Below are 11,226 nucleotides of genomic sequence, written 5' to 3'. Positions count from 1 at the left end.
CACATGATTAGCTTTGCTTAATGTTATGAACAGCAGCTACGCTAATTATTTTCCATTTGCTTTTCTGTTTTATCTCGGGATGCCCATCCTGAGGTAACTAGAGAGTACGCCAGCTCCAGTTTGGATCCAGCCTCTTACGGGGACTTCAGATGCCCCAACACCTGTGAAGAGAGCGCTAACTCCTGCAAGGACTTCAGATAAAGCAAGCTCTGAATCAACATGCACCAATGCTACATTTTTCTACATATCCTAATCATTTGTAAACAAACATGTATTATGAGCTCACTGTTTCTGCCTTAAATTAATACATTGTTTAAATTAATACATCATTTGCTAACTATGTAAGTTGTGTATGTACATTTCTGAAATACATAACTTGGACACAGTCACCTTTGATAACAGATCACTCTAAATTGTAATGCAGACATGCATTTTCTGTAAAGCTGCTTTGAAACAATATGTATTGTGAAAAGCGCTATACAAATAAATGTGTTTTAAAGTCAATTCAATTGAGTCAATTGAAAGTTTTGGATCGGTAAGAATTTTTATTTAACAGTATTATTGTGCAGCCTTGGTGAGCAGAAGAGACTTATTTTAAAAACATTACAAATCTTACCGATCCAAAACTTTTGAACGGCAGTGTATATCTTGGACGGCACAAGGGTTATTTTCATTTTTGGGTGGAGTATCCCTTTAAGTCTCCTTGTGCTTGAGGTGGACAGAGCCGAGAATGCCCTTTGACCTCTGAGCTTTGATTGAAGCATGTTTAATTGGATGGCCTCTGCTTTGACTAATTAGCGCCTTGTTAATGCACACTGCCCTTCGGCTTGTATGGGGCGCTGTCTGTCTACATGGGGGTCTAGTAAGGCTCTTCAAGAGAGGGCAGTGCTCGTGGGTGAGCCTGGTAGGTCATGCTACATAACAGCCCTGCTCCAGTAAGAACCTCCAAGCACAGGCTAAGGACGCTTTGAGACGGTCACCATCTTTGTGAAGTCAAGACAGGAGCTCCTTTCTTGTCCCCACATGATATCATCAGTCTGTAGATTACAGAGCAATTGCTGAGGGCTCTGACATCACAGTAGAGAGCTGTTGATTTTCTGTGAGGGCCAGAGCGCAGCTGCTAATTCAAATTAACTCAGTGTTCTCTCCTTATTGACCTATCCTGTTCATTGACCTTGCTACAATTATGTTTTCTTTCATTCTGTTGATACTTGGCAACCCCAGCAGCCTCCACGACTGGATGAAAGAGCCATTGCTGTGACTGCCAACAGCAGCCATTTTTATTGGGTCAGGTCATGTTTAAGCTATTGGTCAGGTTGGTAGGGGAGGGAAGAGGTGGGAGTTGATTAAAAACCTTCATTAATGATTTTAGCAGACCTTTGTCATTAATCTGAGCAGTGGTTGGTGGCAGAGTGATTGATGTAGTCTGTACACTTTCACACAGAGTGGCTGCTTGTAGATCACACTGAGAACATGTGATTGCTGTGGAGAATGTCTCCTCCTCACCGTCCACTAAAACAACACATGCACAATCATGAGCCATGCAGGATGGCATAAGACTCAGAATGTGTGAGACCTTTAGGCCTTTTTTTAGGCCAAAGAAGTGTGTTCACTTGAATTACTTGCATGCACTAACACCGACTAACAACTGAATTTATTGATTGTTCAATTTAGTTAAGCCAATGTCCAAACAATTCTTGAACATTTTGTCATTTACTATCAATCTGTATAATCAATTTAAATTGTTTCTTAATTCCATTTGAATTTGGACAGCACAAACAATTTCACAACTTTAAATTGTTGAATTAATATTCTTATAAAATATGGTTATTTTATTTAATTCTTGTTGAGAAATAAACAGTCATAAATGATATTATGTTGTAAATATAATATAATTAGTAATATATTTAATACTGAATTAACAACCCAAGCTCATTAAATGAGTCTCTATAGCACACATTGTATTTATCGTGCAATTTATACGCTAAAATTAGTTTTTACGTGCATATGATGTGCATGCTTTCATCCGTGACTTACATTCAAGATACACATTTGATCAGTTCATGGATTCCCTGGGAATCAAATCTATGACTGGTATTGCTAATAAAGCCATATTCAAAGGCTTGAGCTACTGGAATGCTTACTTTTGTTGCATCTTGTAGGTTTAGATAAATAAATGAAAGTCCATCTAACAGGACTAGAACAAAGCTTCAAAATGTGTGACAAAGTTTCAATTAATTTCTGTTTGCTGAAAATTCATTACATTGTCACTAATCCGATAATTTGCTTTTAAAACTTACAAATAATGTAAATTACTAGATTTATTTTTAAAGAATTGATAAATAATAAATGTAAAGAATAAATGTTACTTCTGCTGTATTCCTTGTTGTTGATTAAATAAACACTTGACCCCATTGGAGGGCCAGTTGGAGGATAATGAATTGAACGTTTTTAAAAATCTTAATCATTGTTGAATTCGGGTAGGTAGGGAGGTCATTGTGTGGAGTGATGTCTCCCACATCTGCTGTCTCCTGGTGTCCATGTCTTCAGCTCTTTCCTTTCAACTCTCTCCACTGCTTCCAAACGTGGAGTTTGGTGTAAGAAAGAGATAAGTGCTTCTCCTGAGATGACCCTCTGAGCCTAAATTGCCTTTCACTTCTGGGTCAGATTGTCCAGAATGTGCGTGTTTAAGTCCTTATCATTAATCACACATAGACAGTCAATTAACTACATCTGAGCCACAGATCTCAGACCAGTGAAGGCGAAATAAAACATGGTGTAAATCCACTCTTGAATTAGAACAAGCTTCTTGTTTTTTCACATTAGTTTTATCATAATTATTCAATCCAAATTAACATGTTAAATTGACAGTACTCACTCATATTTGAGACACTGTATTCCCCCAAAAATATGGAATATGGAATAACGTACAACTTCTGTAAGTGAGAATGGGTCCCTGTGGCTGCAATAGAGATGTCAGGATGTACTGAGGGGTCACTAGGTTCACTAGGGCTTTTCACTCCAGGTTGACCTTGGACCAGACAGATTTATCCTCTGTCAGGTCTGTGTTTGCTCCAACAAACCACTTTTTGGCTGTAGGACAACCTCATAGCAGGTGCATGCTTGTGACGTTCTCCCTTTGTTCTCTGACATGTTTGTTTCAAACATCTTAACGTCTCTTCATAGCTCTCTCTCTCTTCTTTCTCTCACACTCAATTTTGCTACACATTATTTTTCTCTGTTGTCACATAGCAAATAATGCTCTTGGCTATAAGAGTGAGGTGCGGACATGAGGGGATAATCTTTTTTAACACTCTGTCGAAGGAAAGCAAATTAAAAACAAGTCTACCCATTTGCACGCATAATCACAGCAAATTGCCCATAGCTCATTTGTGTATTGTTTGTCGGGTAAGATCGAGCCGATTCTACTCGTTTGACAGCTTAGTTAGCAGTTGATAGAGCTGTGAAATATCACACTCTCCATAACCATGGACTTGTTTTCAATTTGGAAACCACATCCACAGTTCTGCATTACAAGTTTTTCAAAAAGCAGACACAGTGTTTATTCGATTGCACCAAAACAGTCATCATACAAAAACTGGCAGAATTTATGTATTTTATTTCTCCTAATTTGCTTCAAACACAATATTTTCAAACAATATTTCCTTCAAAACCATATCAGTTGTTTTAAGCCCCCCCCATCCTCACCTAGCATGTGCATGTGTGTGTAAACTGCGGGTTGACATGAGTTAATTATTGATTAAACATGAGGGAGGCACATAAAAACAGTGAGGTCTTCCCTCAGGACCAACCAAAACTCACGGGGGCAGCCGCATGCTACACTGCCACATCATTTTCCCAAGAGCCTGTGCCCCGATGAGACCACTGGCTCGGTAATGAGTTGTTTGCAGACCTCAAGAACACAGTGATGATGACCTGTGACCTCCAAGCACATTGTCTGGGGAGCATGAGGTAAGGGAGAGACAACAGAGGGAGAGCAGAGAGAGAACAGGAGGAGGGAGAGTAGTGTTTTAGCTCAAGTGTTTTCTTGTTGGTGGTGCCTTGGCTCTCGTGTTAAACCCCTGTGGCCTGGAGAGCTGTAAGGATAACATGGTGCTTTGTCTTTGAGCTTGGATCGATTCGCCACTTGATAAAATGCATCCAGTTTTTGTTGATAAACTGTAACTCTGTCATTGCTTGTTTGTATGGCGGACCCGTTCGCGCACCGGAACTCAAGGACAGACGCTCGCACATCGATGCACAAACACACACACACACACACACACACTAATGGCTATGATTAATGTTCTGTATCTCTGAGAAAAATAAACCAGTTTCTCCTGTGTGTCGCACAAAGGTGCTAAAGGAGAAACAGTTTATCATCCGTGTCACGCGCATGTTCAGTTTGATCCCTCGGTGAGAACATTTTTGTAATTATTTTACAGTGAAATTCCCAGAAATATGGATTTGTGCCCACATACTAATCCTTGATCGCCCTCAACAGAATATTTACAAAGTTTTAACATATGCAAGACAGCACGAGTCATTATTGATGATATTTTCTTGGCTAACAGGCGGTAAAAATAAACAGATAAAAGCTGAGATGGCGGAAAGCAAACAGCACATGCTCCCTCGTGCTCCGTAAAATTCCTCGCAGATGGAGCGAGCATTTCCGTGAGGATGTCCACAGCGTGCAGACAGGTGTGCGTCGTTCATAATAATCACAGTGACAATCAGACTGAGAAGAGATATCTGTTCGCATCCTAGGATGCCAGTATTCCAGGCTGGCACCACTGTGCCCAGTGAGGGGAAGAGCCCATCTAATTAATCCTCCTGGTTCCATGTCATGTGATTAAATTAAAGAAGCCCCCCCCATGGGCTCGCCCTGCTACAAACACTTCCAATAATCATCTGTTTTGCTTTCCTATTTAAGCCTGTTTCAGCTCTCTGATGAGGAGATAATTACCGCCACGGTCTCTCGCGCGCTTCCCTTACGTTCGATGTTCATTAATAACAAAAAGAGGTTGAGGGTTAAAAACTCATTTAATTGCCTTTATGTTAATGACATTATGAATAGCCACAGAGGCAGAGAATCTAATTCTGGCCAGTATTTGGTTCTAACTCCAGGCCCCCTAGAGGGCTGCTCATTTCGCTAGCATTACAGATGTACTGCTCAGCTCTCCTTTCTGTGCAGGTGGGTTTCAAAGACAGAATTAATGTTCGTAGCACTTTAGCATCCATGACTAACACCTTCCCGCTCTGCTACCCGAAATTGTCTTGAGAGTTGGCCAGGGAATTTAAAGCGAGTGCACATATACAGGCACAATGTATGGAATACATTGAAAAAACTGAAATAAGATGTCTGCATAACGCAATCTGTTGTGTGCTTCTATTAAAAAGTCTACAATAATGCATTTGAATTCCATTTGACCCTTAAAGGTATAGCGGAGGATCTTTCCGAATTTTAGATAAGAACCGCCCTCTCCACTTTTTGAAAAAATGCACATGCGCAACACACTACATGCTCCCGAGAGGGAACGCCTATTAAACGTGTGCGAGGTTCTCCTCGTGCACGCTCTGTTTACAAGTTGCTGTCGGCATCACTCATACAAGATTACTTTCCAAAAGAAGATTTGCACTTTTTCACCAAATAGCATGCCAAACTTTACCTGTCGAGTAGAAACTTCGCGACTGAGGCATCAGTGGGAAGCCCAACCTGTGCTTTCAGCGCACGCCATCGTGTGAAACAATCTCCCAAAAACACTCTGATCTTGTTTCTCTCTTCTGAGGCCTTTCTCTTCTTCACATACAGTTCGTACAAACTTTTTCTCTTGCGACCCTCAGACATTTTCAAAGGACCCGGTGAAACGGCGAGCTTCAATGAATGGCTTAAACCGTAACTCTAGCTCACCACCACACATAAACACCTGAAAGTGCGCATGCGCAGAAAGCGAAAACTAAGGGACGAGCACGTACGACGGCCTTACGTTACATATCACCAGAATGATTGACACTTAGGTGGACCAATAGTTTACACTACCCACCCGGAAAAAGAAAATCCTCCGCTATACCTTTAAGACAAACATCAACTGAATTAAGAACCAGTAGATGACTTAAGTCAAAGATTCATCATTTGAATCATTTGATATATATATTACCTGTAATTATCTATATAGTTATAAATATCTGGATAGTTTTTCCCTGTTGTAGTGCACTGAATCCAAGGAATTCTAATACATCTTGCATAAATGATACCGTGTGTACATGTAGATAATGACTGTATATGGAATGTCCATTGCTCAATTTGCCATAAAACAGGAAGCATAATGAAGGAAAGCCAGGAGCATGTGGAAGTTGTTAGTTTACAGCCATCTCCAGGCAGAAACCAGGCCAAGGGGGTGATGATGAATGAGTCCATCTCCCCAAGCAAAAGAATGACCTGGATCCCCCTCTCCTCTCCTCTCCTCCTCTACTCCTCCTCTCGCTTCCTCGCTCCACCGCCAAGTGGGCCAACATTTTTCAACCGCCTCGCTTTTAGCCGAAGACAGGCCCTCCTTCCGGTAGCCCTGACCCACCACGACCCCTCCTCCTCCTCCTCCCTCTTCGCTCCTCTCTTCTTCTCTTCTTTCTTCCCCCTGAAGAACAGTAATCCTTTTCGCCAGGTCCCCAGTAATTTGATCAAATAGCATTGCGCCCTTCCTTACCACTTATTGGCCAATTAAGTCAAGTTCTCATGCAGGGGGTCCGGCTGCTAGCGTGTTATCTGTGGATGAATTGATTGAAGCCATTCGGCAATCGCTGAACCCTGCTTTAATGATCTAGGTGATAATACTTGTAATTCTTCTCAGTCAGGGGACCGGCGGGCGCAGCTGTTGGCACGGTAATCCCTGTCCTGATACACTGAAGTACCAGAGAGGCACTAATCTGTCTCTCTGATTCCTCGCTAGCATTTTTCTTCTTTCTCTCCCCTCCTTTTTTTTCTTCTTCTTTTTCTCACTCCATATGATCATGACTAGATCTGTGAAAAGTGACATTTAGGACTTCAAAAATGACGAAATATCAACAAAACATTCATGTTATCTTATCAGTAACATGTTTCGTGTTTTACCCGCCCTGCACATGTAATGCTTGGAACAGAGAATACAACCAAAACAAGATTAAACCAACGGCTTTGGGAGGCGTTACAAAGATAAGCTCTAAAAATCAATGGCTACATGCCTCATTTTCAAAGGCAGACATTAACATTATAAAAGAGACAGCACGCATAATCCAGCCTCCGGCCATTGAGTTAAAATATCAAATTATCATAATGAAGTCTAAATGCATATAAATGTTAAGCAGATTTAAGCTGAGGGAAATTGCATGTAATGTACTAAAATGATGTTGCTAAATGTGTCTTTTTGCTGTGTAAATGAAATCTGAAAAAAAAAAAATGTTTTAATGCAGTCGTACTCAACAATAAACGACTTGCTGTACACATACAGATTTAGGGCACAATCTATTATTCTACATTATGCTTATTATCTCACACACTCATTTTCCAAGTTCCTTTTATCATATTAGACCTTAATGAGGACGGGTACGTCTTTTATTCTCCAAAGCCCGATCCTTTCAGACTTGTTCGCTTCAGGTGAATATTACAACTTTTATGGCCAAATTAAAGATACAGTAGTTCAGAGTGAGATTCAAAAAAAGATTATGCACAAAAAGGCACGTACATTCCTTTAAATTTACCGGAGCCGACTTTAAAGTCGACATCAGAGGGGGAGAATTTCACAGGAAATCATTTGAAAAGAGAGAGAGGGAGTCAGTATGAGTCTCTAGTCAGGGTCAGACAGCAAATGACTTTTGATCTGAATATCTGAAGAAGGCCACACAGAGAGGCTGAGCTGAATCCCCTCAGCCAATTACACCTCTGTACAGAAGCTTAATCTGTGCCATCATACAGTACCCATCCACAGCATGTATAGCGCTGGCCTTAAGACATCACTTAACCAGAAAATGTACTCACTCCTTCACTCTCTCTCCCCCTTAATTCACTGCGCTAAGGCCATACAGGCGGAGGTCAGACCCTCATGTCCCCGAGGGCTTGCCCCATTCGCAGGTGTCAAAGGTGCCTATAGCCAGGTGGAGGAGGGGACTTTACCAGGGGAATAAGATCATGTGTAGTTTTAGAGATGATCAACAAGGAAACACAGCTGCAAGAATAAACACACCTGCCAATAAAGAGTAATCTTGTATGCAAACAAGGATACTCCATATGCAGGGGTGTTTCCCAGGTTTACATTTTTTTTCTCCATTATTGTCTGGCAGTGTTGAAACACACAGTACAAACAGTGCTTCAATAATATTTATAATTTTACAATACTTCTTGTTTTGTGATGAAACCTGATGCGATATTTTGATGCATTTGCTCTGCAATGGGATCTTTGGGAAATGTAATGTACAGGATTATTTAATTCAGTAGGACACTTCTATTCTTAAATCTGCTGCATATAGATTGAAAAAAACGATAGAAAGAAGAAAGATATATGGAAAGAGTCTTGTAAGAATGCAGGGATAATTAAGGAAGTGTTTTGAAAATCTGTAACTCAGTGTCTTTTTATTCTGTGTGTCTCACAGCTTACAACTTATCCTTAAACTGTGTAAGTAAAATAAAAATAAAAACATGGACATTATTTGTGCATGAATAATGTAATCAAATGTACGTGTTTTTAACATTTTTACTTTACAAATAATTGTAAACAAATATGTGTGTGTTTGTGTTTGTGTGTGTGTGTGTGGGGGGGGGGGCATATTTTTTTTTCTTGATGGGTATAGGTTTAGTTTGTACAGAATAAAAATCATTATATATAATGTTCCAATAAAACATGGAAATCCAGCATGTATGCGTGTGTGTGAGAGAGAGTATGTGTTTTAAAGTGTGTGTGCATTTTTTTTTTTTTTTACATGTAGCTTGTATTGTACATGATCGCAAATCAAAGGTTAAGCAAGATGTGAAATTTAACTTGTAAAAATGACCAATATTTGTATACGGAGACTTAAAACTTAACTGTCGCCTCAGTGGAGTGGTGGTCGTGTGACAGTGATTCATACAGCTATGTGAAACTAACCTCATGCAAACATCTAACAACATTACCAATTTCTGGACAATATAACTCACACAAACACCAAATAATTGTTGCAAACCTGTGTCATAATAATTATTCTCAGAGCAATGTTTTTCATGTAGATAAGACACCGAAACTCACAATAAATCTGTAAACTTGAGAGCGCTGCCACAACTCGCTGAGCATTCTGCTGGGATTGAATATTACATGAGCCCTGAATAAATGAGGGCAGGCTGGGATTTAGCACAGATTCAGATAGCGCCCCGTCTCGAAGTACAGTGTCGGATGCCACAGAAGATATGGCTGTTAAGGATGAGAAATTGGGTGCGTAAGCACTACTGGCAAGCTTGATTAGTCTCATGGCAAACAATTTAGCGAGGGGGCATAATCACAGAGCTTAGACTCATTTAGAAAGCCTGTTGGCTCCCAGCTGAATGATGTCGCTGCCCACTGCATCCCAAGCATGGTGATGCCCACATTCTCGTGCTGACACGACTGACAGAAAAGTTGAGCTGCGATGATGCTTCCACAGACTCGTCCTCCCCCTCAAACACGCATCCCATGCCACCAAAAATAAATCGTTGCTAATGTGCTGTGGCATGCTCTCCGAAGTATCTTAAATGTCTGAGCGTTTCTATGTCTGGTTGTTAGCAGCGATTGTAAAAAATTGGACGATCAATTTACAGCATTATTTTGATAAAAAAAATGGTAACACTTTATTTTACAGTGTCCTTGTTACATAATATTACATGTACTTACCGTAGTGATAACAGTAAATTATGCATAATTACATGCAACTAACCCTCAACCAAACCCTAATCCTACCCTAACCCTAGTAGGCTATGTTGTTGCTTAATATTACTCAGTACTTAAATATATAATTACACTGTAACAATGACACCTTAAAATAAAGTTTAACCAAAATAATTTGCCACAAATGATGGGATTGGATTGGGTGTGTACATTTAAAATCTGTGCTAGTCAAATGATTGCCCTTGTAAACAGCATATGTTAGCATGACTTATTTTGGTCAAGGCTGCATATGTTTCCCTCCGCCTGCTGGAGTCTGATTATCATTCCAATCAGTAGAGGCGGGCAGAGTCACATTCATTTGTAGTAATTAATAGCACTGAGGCATCAGACAGCGCATGCTAACGAGAGCCTTTGATTGTTTGGATCACTAACTGCCGCTCCTCTTGTCTGCATCACCTCCAAGGAATTTGTAATATCAAAGCATAGCACTATCTGATACTTGTCAAAATGCAATTTATAAAAGTTTAATTATTTTATTGATTTAGTTTGGGTTTTGATGCCTGCAGTGTCAGCTCCCCTGGTAGAACTTAGTGGATTCAAATGCTTGTCACCAGCACAGCCTCCTTTTTACTGAGAACAATTGCCATGGGCCAGCCCAACAGGCATGGTTTAATTGCCATTAATTAAAAGCATAAATCTTTTTTTTCTTCACTGGCTCTGCTCTTAAACAGGGCTCTACGTTGCGTTTTTTTCCCCCGTGCTTGTCAGAATCCCTTCTGGCTAGTGAAGGTTAACCCCCCTCCTCCCGATTCCCTCCGCCTCCCTCTACTCACCAGACGTTTCTGAAATCATCTTTTTAGCGTGCTCCTCTGCATGATATGATGTGAAGTGTGAGTGGTGCAGTGATATTTAGTAAACCGGCTTCTTGCTTTATTGCGGTATAATGAGGTCAAATGAATCCCCTTGTACGCATGCTTAGATGCCTCCTCATTTTAAATGCCTTCTGACAGCTAGTAAAACAGCCGGCAAACACAACACCGGCTCCCAGAGAGAGAGTGGACATTAGGAAAACATTGCTGAGGCGAAAAAAAAGGCAAATTCACTTCCTTGTCGTTTTTTTTTATATATATTTTATATATATTTTTTTTATTATTATTTTTTTTAATAATTTTTTCACATTCCCTGCCCATCCATCCATTACAATTATTGTTGTACGAATTAATTGAATTTAGATTCATTTTTACTTCCTTGCGTTTAAATTTGAATCGAAATTCATAAATGTCACGTCACAGTACGTGTGTGCGGGCATGCATGGGTGTATTTCAAGGGTGCAATTAGCCTTCGCTATAGATGATCAACTGCC

The sequence above is a fragment of the Scardinius erythrophthalmus genome (assembly GCF_964197995.2).
Source record: "Scardinius erythrophthalmus genome assembly, chromosome: 12".
Taxonomy (NCBI): Eukaryota; Metazoa; Chordata; class Actinopteri; order Cypriniformes; family Leuciscidae; genus Scardinius; species Scardinius erythrophthalmus.
This window is presented reverse-complemented; position numbering follows the sequence as displayed.